The 10,594-nt window shown below is 35.4% G+C and overlaps 1 protein-coding gene across 2 annotated transcripts in view; it reads right to left on the bottom strand.

Moving 5' to 3' along the window:
- LOC144968620 (uncharacterized) overlaps positions 1-10,030 on the bottom strand; it is a 366,960-nt gene extending 356,930 nt beyond the window's left edge. The window contains exon 1 of one of the 2 annotated variants that reach the window (XM_078907127.1): positions 9,673-10,030. The gene's annotated coding sequence lies outside the window, so the exon portion shown is untranslated. The remainder of the gene's footprint in view (positions 1-9,672) is intronic. The other variant, XM_078907126.1, reaches the window with a different exon arrangement.
- Between the last annotated feature and the right edge of the window lie 564 nt (positions 10,031-10,594).

A 10,594-nucleotide genomic window follows, 5' to 3' on the forward strand; every position in this document is an offset into this window, starting at 1 on the left:
CGAGTTGGGTGAATTATAGACTTCTATTGAACGCATCGTAGGAGCTTCAATGAATGAAATAATAATTGAAAAACTAACCTAATAAACAAAAGAAAAAAAAGAACAATATGTTGGGGCTTATTCTTTTTTTTTACGCAATATTGAAAATAAGTTGAATAAATTCCATTCTTTGTTTAAACAATTAAATATAATTGTTTTGTTGTGTTTTTTTTAAGCAATTTGTATCATATCACTTGCGTATTATGCATAGCTACATAAAGTAATTCCTTGTCACCAGAGTAATCGGTCAAATAATAGGGAATTAAAGCGTGGTGTCAAATAGCTGGTTCCACTCTCATTGGTAGTGAGTAGGACTGAATAGGACCTTGTGAAATTGATCTTTAAAGTGACGGCATCTTATTTTTGAGTCTGTTACGTCCCATAATTCTAAAAATTTACCTATAGATAGAATGCGCTTGGCCAAGGAGTTCACAACATTGCCATCCGGAAGTATAACGGGCCAACACACAAACTCTGTGTAACCATGAACTTTTATAGTCTGGTTAATACAGTTTAGTGAGAACAACTCACAAACGCGGATGGCAAAAACAATAACAAAGGCCTGAGTGACGTCATCTTCGAACTATCTATACACCCTGTTACTAAAATGCTTATGCCACCTCACGATTCAGTATGGGACCATTATTAGTCCTCCGAAGTAGTAATTACATAATACTTCCAAGGAGTTTGGAACAAGAGGTGTGACGTCACGTCTTTTCTACCCTCTCGTGGTATGACATGCGGGCTCTGTGTAAGTTCCTGGTTCTACTCTCACTGTGAGTAACTCAAAGTTGGGTCCGTTTTAAATGGAATTCTCTCACATTACGCAGGTGTAAATTGAGCACCAGAACGGTAACAACCTAGTTTGTAGAGAAAACAAAATTGCAATAACACCATAGAATTAGAAGCGTCATTTAACGTCATATAATGTTACTGATGGCTTTGTGACCCCTTTTAAAACACTTTAAGTGCGATTAGGAAATATTGCGCTACACACAACACACTATTTTGTTTGTTTGGTCGGTTGTTTTTTTTTTTTTGTTTTTTTTTTTTTTTGGTTTGTTTGGGTTTGTTTTTTTTTGTTTGTTTGTTTGAGTTTTTTGGGGGGTTTTTTGTTTGTTTTTTTTTGTTGTTGAATACAACTCGTTGAAACTGTTTCATTAATTCGTTGTGCAATTATTTCAGCAGTCAAAGTGTCATGTAATTTTGTAATTCCATTATTGATCATTTGTCACGTCTGCTTCGTTCGTCCTGGGCAATTATTGTCAACGATCGAAGTTACACGGTTTATTGTTTAGTTTTGAATGAAGGCTGGTTTCAATTGAATAAAAGAATGTGAGTAAAGAGCCTTTTCCAAGGACTCAACTATGCGCCGTGCGAGGTTCGAACTACAAAGGACCTTCTGATCCGAAAGCGAGTGTCATACCACAAGACCACATAGCCGCACAAAACAAAAACAAACCTCATTGTCATAACATCCTCCAGCCAAAATCACGTACCAACACACACAACAATGTTAAGGTACCCTTAAACTGCTATAGTCTAAATCACTTCTATTACGTGAGAATTACTCATAAAAATGGCTGTCTGAAAACAAATAACTAAAGCTGAGTAGCGTCAATTTAATTCTATCTATAAAAGTGAAGTATTTTCCTTTTATTTGTCCCTAATCATATTTTTTCCATTCATTTCATATGAGTTAGTAACTTTCAAAATCTGCTAAGGCACATTTTCATTTGTAAGAGAAAACGGCAATTTTTTGTCATTTTTAAGGACTTTTAGTGTCTTGTTTGCCGCATTCAACCCTGAGTGTTTGGAACCCTCTAATTTCTTCTGGTGATTCATTTTCTATCTAGCAGGTTTTGAAAGACACTTAACACACACACACACACACACACACACAACACACACACACACATACACACCCACACCCAAAAACACACAGTACAGACACATTTACTTTTTACGGCTATCAACAATCTTCAAAGAAGTAAATAATGAGGTTTCTTTTATATCAATCCAGGCATCAAGTTCCTATTTCACGCCGAATAACTATATAGTCGAGGAAAGAGATCATTGTATACTGTTAACATTCAATCTATTATTTTATCTTAGACAGCTTTCAATGGGAAGCACAAGTCGTGAAGTCACACTTTCTTTCGTTCCAGTTTAAAACTCATTGGAAGTGTGTAACCAGTCCTTCGGAGGACTAGCAATGCGTGTGTTTCAGACTGAATCGTAGGGTGACACTAAACTATCTTAGTAGCAATAATATTATGTTTAGGCATATTCTTATGATTGCGGGGGTAAAGGAGCGAGGATGGATGAGCTTTAAGATGATGCCATCACTCTGAAACTAGAAGGTCAGTTGCATAAGGTATGTATCCAACCCTTTGGAAAACTGGTTTGACACTTCCAAGGAGATTGGAACCAGTATTTTGACATCACATGTTTGTTCCCTATTCCACGGCACTATTGTCTATCCATCTATCTATCTATCACACACACACACACACACACACGCATGCACGCATATATATCCTCTCTCTCTCTCTCTCTCTCTCTCTCTCTCTCTCTCTCTCTCTCTCTTTATCTCTCTCTCTCTCTCTTATGTCTTTTAATGATAATACTATAGTTATTCAAAGTAAATAAACTAAAATCTTACTACTACCTGATAATTTAATTTTAATATCGTTTTACGAAATGTGGATCATCCAGATATAATAATATTCAACCACTTATTACCCCATCTCTAATCGTAAGTTACGTGGATTGTGTAGCCCTTGCAAAGTTGAGAAATAGCTGTCACAATGGGGCCCTCTAAAATATAAATCATTTATATATAGTAACAAGCACACACCGTAATCGATGTGCAAGCGGGATGATTTTGTTTGGGAAGCTTAAATAACTTAGTATCTAAAAAAAAAGACAGGCATGAGAGGTATGTGCTCTATTCAATGAAACTGGGAGAGGCTTAGAAATTGTATGGAAGTAATTATCGACGTATAAAATAATTAATTGTTGTTGAAGATGTTTTCGTGAATTTGTAGGCGACCGAGTTAAATTTACACATTTGTGATTCAGTGTCTCCATACCGTGTTAGGTCGTGTTGAAATACAATTTTTAAGGTTCCTTCTTCTTCAGAGTTCAGAGCCATGAGGTCCATGGAGCCGGAGTGTATCCCGATTTCTATAGCGGACAAACGGACAATAGCAATTGCTTGTTAATCTTTGGATATGACGCTACTCTATCGCAAATACTTTCCGACAGATCTAACAGACCCAGCTACCCAATCACTGCTGGGAGGGCAGGGGGTCAGAAAAAATATCGACTGCACCCGGGATCGATCTCGGTCCTTTTGCGTGTGAAGCCAGTGCTCTACCAATTGAGCTAACGGAACCCCAATATTTTGAGTTTGAGGTTCGTGCAAACCCTAATCATCATCATCATGACTTATCTCTCCCCGACGTGGCCTCCGCAACTGCCAACCGAAACAAGCTTCTGACATGCTCCATCCCTCCTTCCACATTCAGTCGCTGGCTTATTCATCCATTCGCTGATGTCTTGTGACCATCTTCATCTTGGTCTCCCCATCCCTCATTTATCCCCTAAAATACCCTCTAGAAATTATATTTTTCAATGATGTCATGTCTCTTGATATGTCAATTTTTTTTTTAAAAAAAGCAAGTTTTAGTTTCAGATTCAGCTTTAGTCTCAAATGCAACCCGAATAATTATATTTATTGTCCGCCATAACCAAAATAATCAAGCCCCAAGTTTCATATGTGTGGGTAATAAATATCAATGTGAAATTGAATGTAAGCTTCAATTTGATGTACGAAAACAGATAAAATGGACGTTTCGGGTTTCCCATTTTTTTTTCAACAAAACAGGAGAATGAAGCACTACAGACGAATGAGTTAATGTGGTAGTGGCGTTGTTAAGCATGAATAAACAAAAAGATCAACCGACCCATACCAAGCACCCGACGTCCTCTGCCGTTTTCTTTTTCGAGTTTGGTACGGGTAGGTCTAGCGGGTCTTCTCTTTATTCTTAGTATTTTGTCTGTGCCCGAAGTCTTTATCCGGAAGAGTTCAGGAATCGAGCCGAGGCGTTGGCCATGGATTTTCCTGATTCCCCAAAGCAAGCCGCCAGAGTAAAATTCCCACGTTACTCAATTTGCAAATACAAGAATCTGTCTTTCATAATCTCTCAAATTACTGTGTATTGACAAAAGACGTTTTAATCATTTCGGTAAGAACATCTTTACTTTATATATATATATATATAATATATATATATATATATATATATATATATATATAATATATATATATATAAAACAGTCCATTACAACAACGTTTAATAAAGCTCATTATTGCGTTCGGTTATCAGACCTTCAAAAATGTCTGCACGTTGACTAAAGGCAAAATGAAGAAAATGTGTTTTGTCAGTCCACGGCAGTGTAAACAAAATGGAGTGAAAACAAAGGGGGTGGGGAGAGCGTGTAAATATAATTGGACACCCTGTCTGAATGTTTCCTTTTGTACTCATTGTGTACTCTTTTATTTTCCTAGGCACTCCTTCGTGACGAAAACTTGCATTGCTTTTCTTTGCTTTGTAATAGTTTTTAATTCAAAAAAATATTTTTTTCTTTATTGTTATATTTTTTTCATACTGTTTTTGATCACATAAAATAGAAAATCAAGAGAATTTGTGAAGGAGTTATTATTGAGTTGTAAACTATCAATATCAGCATAATCAATGACGTTGGCTTATCAGTTGTAAATGAGGCTTGCGTGGGAAGGAACTAAACAAGAGGATGACCCTTTTGACCAATCTGGTATTTTGTCAGGATAACTTGACGAGTCGACTTACAAAATCTGCTAAGTAAATAATAAATGGAAATAAAACAGAACACTCAATGTATTATACGAAGACAAATAATACGGATGTCTCGGGTTTCCCCTTTATATGTGTGCGTCCCTGACATAATCAATAGCATGGTGAACATTTTTGTTTGCATGTTTGAAAGCCCAAAGTCTCCTGAGTATTTTAATCTTTATTTGAAGCAAATCGGGTGATTTTTCATGAAGTTATGGTCATATGCATGGGCTAGGGTGTGGAACCCTAATTTTGAGAAAATAGCTTCCAAAGTTGACAAGAGTTGATATTAGGTATAATAATTACCTTCATAAAAAAAATTCAATAAAATATTTAGGAGTAGAATTCAATTAAAATATTTCATCATTATGTAGAAAAATGTTTGATTTAATGATTTTGATGAGAACTCATTTTCCATAAAAATTGACCTCTTGATTAAAATTGTCAATATCTTTGTTCAAAATTTTTCACCATGCGACAGATTATCTCAAGGACGCCCACCATCTTCGTTTAATAAATTAAAGCTTCCATTTCATTTACCATTTATTACTATTTATTTCTTCGAGATTCAAGCAACAACATTTTTTCATTATGTTCAGTATCAAAAGCTGCTAAGTTATATTTTAATCTTTTAGTAAAAAAAACTTTATGTCGTTCATTTCGTTAATCAAAGAAGAAAATACTTGTCTTTTATCCACAGAACGATACCCTGGGTGTTATACATTTTCAAATTTCCCCTGATGATTCTAGGAAGTCTATATTGCTTAAAAGTGTTAACTCATCTCCCACAAGTAATACGAAGCAACATATATGTTATGCGCTGTCATTGACTAGATACTCATTATACACCTGATTATGAAGAGAGAATGTGAGTAAAAATCTAGATCAGGCCATGTCAAATCGGCAAACATCCTCTCGCTCATTTATTGTTTATTTAATGTATATTGAATTTGGCACGGCTTTTCACAGCTTCTAAATTCAGTTCCGTGATTACGACTAAATTCTCTCTGACAGACTGTACTGCCGTACGCTGGAAAAACACATATTTAAAAATTTGGCCAGAAAACTCGTCCTTCAAATATCGATCGATTTAAATGACTGTCATCTTAGCAAAAACTCTCAAATCCGGGACTTCGCCGATGATAATAATTCTAATAGATAATTGCAAATCTAATGCACAAAATATGTCATGATCCTTCGATGGGCTGGGCCAGCATTGTATGCCGTTCAGAATGTATGAAATGAATTGTGGTTGAAATGTTTTTTCTCATCTGATTAAAGGTTAAAAAGGTCCTATCCCTTTCAATGCTTTATACAATAGATCATAATCACATATATTATTTTATTCAAATAGCAAGGTATGTAACATAAACATTTTTTTTCTTTTACATATGGCAGTGAACCGGGTACAGCGATGATAGTTTAAAAATAATAAGCGCTTTTTGTTTGTTTGTTTGTTTGTTTGTTTGTTTGTTTTTCATTGCAAGGAGTTGCATCTATGTCCTGAAAAAGAAATTTCCAGTTATTACTTCATCCTGATTTTGTACCGATATGTGTTGATGGGTCTTATTTGATGGGAGTGAAAGTTTGAGAAAATATGTATTGAATCATTGGAAGATGTGAATGTCTTGTGAGTGTGTCTTTGTGTATGTGTGTGTGTTTGTGTGTATGCGTGTTTGCGTGTGTGTGTGTGCGTGTGTGTATGTTAGAGAGAGAGAGAAAGAAAGAAAGAAAGAGAGAGAAAGAGAGAGAGAAAGAGAGAGAGAGAGAGAGAGAGAGAGAGAGAGAGAGATCGTGTTTGTGTGTTTATCTGTGGTATATTGGGTGTATGTTTTGTGTCTGTATGTGTTTGTATAGATGCTGTGCGCATGGATAAGAAACTCACAACATTGCCATCCGGAAATATAACGGACGAACACACAAAACTATGTGTAACCTTAAACGTTTATAGTCTGGTTAATATAGTTTAGTGAGAATTACTCATAAATGTGGATGGCAAAAAATGGTTGAACTTTTGAATACATCCCAAGATTTGTTTTCTTTTGTTGCCACAAAAAACTTGTCTTTTGACGTCATTTGGGGGGTTAGTATCAGGCCATGAAATAATGTTAAGCGTATTCAATGGTCTGGTGGATGACAATAGAAAATTCTGGACCTAACGTTTAGCTCTTGGGTTAGGCAATTTTATAGACTTTACCTCATTCGACTCAAGCGTTAATGAGTGCCTGACTTTTGGCAGTGACAGATATTACAGTAAGTGTTAGTACAAAAGGACGCCTAAAAGGCAACTAGTATTGTATGAAATGGAAATATGTATTTATACGGCTGGAGGCAATAAATGAAACATTGAAAAGCGCATTTGAGCATGATAAATTATTGGAAATGCTCCATCAAAATGTTCATATTTTTGTTTGTTTATATTAACATTGTCACTCAGCCAAAAATAACGTTTAAAAAAAAAATAAATAAAGGCAAATTGAGAATTCTCCATTTATGTAGACTAGAGGAAATTTTATACAGGAAAATCAAATTTTTCATGCCGTGTTTAATTTGTTTTTGACACCCACAGACATTCGCTTTTAAAACAAATACTACTTATTTTTTAAAGTTTAACTTAAACACTTTGAGTAGAAATATTTTTTTGTTTCTTAATTAACCAGTTAATTGTCATACTCTGGAAAAAGTAGTATTCACAAATTTGGCCAGAAAATTCTTCAAATATTGGCCGATTTTTAAAAAATGAGCTTTTTATATCGCGCAATATCCACCAAACGTGCTTAAAGCGCTTTACAAGGGGTCCCTGGTCAACAGAAACATTTAACATGTAGGACGCGACATGACGCCCGATAGGCGATATTACAATTTTTTTTCGGACAGAGACAACGCTGTAAACGGCCAAGTACTCATTTTACACCTGAACACGGTGAGAGAATGTGAGTAAAGAGTCTTGTCTAAGGACTCAACTATGCGCCGAGCGAGGCTCGAACCCAGGACCTTCCGATCCGAGAGCGGGTATCATACCACTAGACCACATAGCCGCACAATAAATGACCCTCATCTTGGCAAAAACTATCATACTTCGGTCGACATCATTTGAAGGACGAGTTTTCAAACCAAATTTTTGAATAGGAGTTTTTTCAGAGTACGGTAGTTAACTAGTTAATATTTTTAAAAAAAATAAAATCAAAATTTCAAATTTTGTTAATGTTAACTTGAAACTCATTTGACAGCATCCAGTCCATACCGAGATACTACGGTATTTACACGGTGGAGCATATATTAGTGAGCAGATACACACAATAAAGTTGTTGACAGTAAACATATTATATTTGCTCATAAAACGTAAGGCAAATAAAATACCAGCGTCCTCTGAAAATAAAGACATATTTAAACATTTGGGCAGAAAAACGCGTCCTTCAAATATATCGAACGATTTATGACTCTCATCTTTTCAACAACTCTCAAACCTGAAATTCTTGAAGTCTTCCTTGAAGTTTCAGGTTTGAGAATTGTTTTGGTTTGTTTTTTTTTTGTCGAAATGAGGGTCAATTTAATCGATCGGTATTTGGGGGACGTGTTTTCTGGCCAAATTTTGTTTTAAAATGTAGTTTTAATCGTAAACGGCAGAATACTGGTGATGAATGGCTATTTTACGATTATGATAGGAGGACATAACGTTGATCAGATCATGACATCAATGAGAGTTTGGAGTTTATGTTGGGAGGACAGGTGTTTCATTATATTACAGCGGTTTACACTTTGATCAGGACCGGATCGATTAGATAAAATCAATAGGTGGACTTGATCTATTGATGATATACGTTTGGGGAAAATACTCACACAACAAACGCCAGTGGGATATTAAGTACCAACACACAAAATGATATTGAACCATGAGCGTTTATAGTCTAATTGATATGATAACCAATAATTAAAATGGATGTCTGAAAACAATAACAAAGAGATGAGTGACGTCAATATCGTTCCTTCTATGGAAGAAACGAAGCTGGCGTCACTAAGCTCTTTGTTTTTATTTTAGACAGCCATTAGTACTTACTAGATTATATCAATCAGACTATAAACGCTATAAAATAATATTGTACTGTAAATCATCTAAACGTTGAAATCAGTGACCCCAAAAGATTTTAATATAGCGCAAATAAGCAAAATCCTTGTTTCCAAATGGGAAATATTTTTTAACTTTGGTCGTGGTTGTATCATATCGAAAGTATATCAAAATATCGGGCTTAAAATGGACCAATCGATGTTTAAATGTCCTGAAATTGTTGGTTACAACTTTCTATTATATATAGAACAGGCAGTTTTGAGAGAGAAAAGTTCTAAGCTTGGATATGAATTATGAAACGAACTATAGCTTGAGGTCTGGATATTATTTCTCTTTAGCTTTCATGAGCAAAGCGACCTGTTAAAATTTATCAATAAATATCCAATCGTTGGATAACAACAAATCGTGTGATCGACTACTCGACGGGACAAAAATTTGAATATAGATCGCTTCCATTCATCTTTTTACTGTGTCCTGATATTGTGATAAACGCTCACAATCTGTTTCACTAACTGATTCGGCTGTATCGAAATATGAAGAAATAAATCGTATTTTATCTTAAATAATAATTTATTTGAAACAAAACAAAATAAAACAAAACAAATAACTTAAACAACAAAAATTGAAGGGATAAAAAAAAAAACAACAAAAAAATCCCCGGTTATCAATAAATTATGTGCTTACCTGTTAAATGAGATATTGATGGTAATAATATTATATCAAAAATTTTAAATCCAACTGAATCAAACTAAAAAGTCATATAACCATTCACCAATCAACAGAATATCATAATAATAAAATGATCATATCCATTGTATGTTTAACTTACAAAATTCTTTTACACCACTACATTATGCATACCGAAGCAGTAAGAAAGAAATTAAATATATCAGCGTGCGTCACACTTCATACATATCCATTACTGAACAATGGAGAAAAGAAAGAAATTAACGGAAATATATATCCACAAGGAACAATTAATTAATTCTTAGAATGTATCCCCAGTTTACATACAATCCACTGTCCACTAACCACAATCCACAATCCACAATCCACTATCCGGGCCGAGACAGGAGGGAGAGTAAACAATGATCGACTCGCCGTTCATAAAGCATGAAGCATTTGCCCTCACGCCTCACGCCCCGTCCGCGACACAACTTCGAACAGGCACGGTAACTGCTGCCCTGACTGCCTTGACATGAATGAATGAACTTAAATGGTAGGCGCATATCAGATCAGGTAATGTTTCCCCTCCCGTGCACTGTCTGTCTGAATGGCATATGTCATAATAATATTGCATGCTCTGTCTCTATCTTAAATTTGTAGTTATAATTTTCTTTTCATTGACCTCCCAACCACCCTCCCTTTTCCTTTCTTACTTTATTCAACTGGAGCGCTTAGAATCGATTATGTACTCGCATGATCGCTCGGTGTTCAGTTAGTTGTCCGGGTCAATGCAAAGAATGTAATTACATCACATGGCCAGAGTGTACCCCGATTTTCATAAACAAGTGGCTATTGATGCCATATCTTGCCAGGTATTCTTGAGCGTATCTTTTCATTGACCTCCCAACCACCCTCCCTTTTCCCTTCTTACTTTATTCAA

The sequence above is a fragment of the Berghia stephanieae genome, chromosome 3 (assembly GCF_034508935.2).
Source record: "Berghia stephanieae isolate SIO BIC M18660-M18661 chromosome 3, UCSD_Bste_1.3, whole genome shotgun sequence".
In the NCBI taxonomy this organism is placed as follows: domain Eukaryota; kingdom Metazoa; phylum Mollusca; class Gastropoda; order Nudibranchia; family Aeolidiidae; genus Berghia; species Berghia stephanieae.